We start from the raw sequence: 506 nt of genomic DNA, 5'->3' as shown, positions 1-506 counted from the left end.
AAAGTAACTTCGGAACCACCAGTCAGTCAACTGTTTTGTTTCTCTTCTGTCTCCCCAAGTCCTTTTCTGGTTATCAGGCCTACCTGAATTCAGCTCATCAGAACTGGGGTGGTGCCTGCTTCTGAAATCACAAACACAGTCAGTGAGGGCCATTCAAAGATGGGAGAGTGGCTGAGTGATCCAGAGTTGGCCAGCTGCAGACGAGACCGATGCTGCACAGCTGGTACAGCAAAACAGATAATAAATAAATAAATAAATAAATAAATAAATAAATAAATAATCAAGGAGACACTGGCACCTAGGGCATTGTGAGTTCCAGGCAGGCACAGTGGTGTAGACCTGCAGTGCTGGCACGCCAGAGCCTGAGGTAGGAGGACCCCAAGTTCAAGGCTAGGCTGCACTACACAGCAAGACCCTATCTTAAAAGAACATGGGAGAGCCGGGCGGTGGTGGTGCACGCCTTTAATCCCAGCACTCGGGAGGCAGAGGCAGGTGGATCTCTGTGA

This window comes from Microtus ochrogaster, chromosome 8 (genome assembly GCF_000317375.1).
Source record: "Microtus ochrogaster isolate Prairie Vole_2 chromosome 8, MicOch1.0, whole genome shotgun sequence".
NCBI lineage: Eukaryota > Metazoa > Chordata > Mammalia > Rodentia > Cricetidae > Microtus > Microtus ochrogaster.
This window is presented reverse-complemented; position numbering follows the sequence as displayed.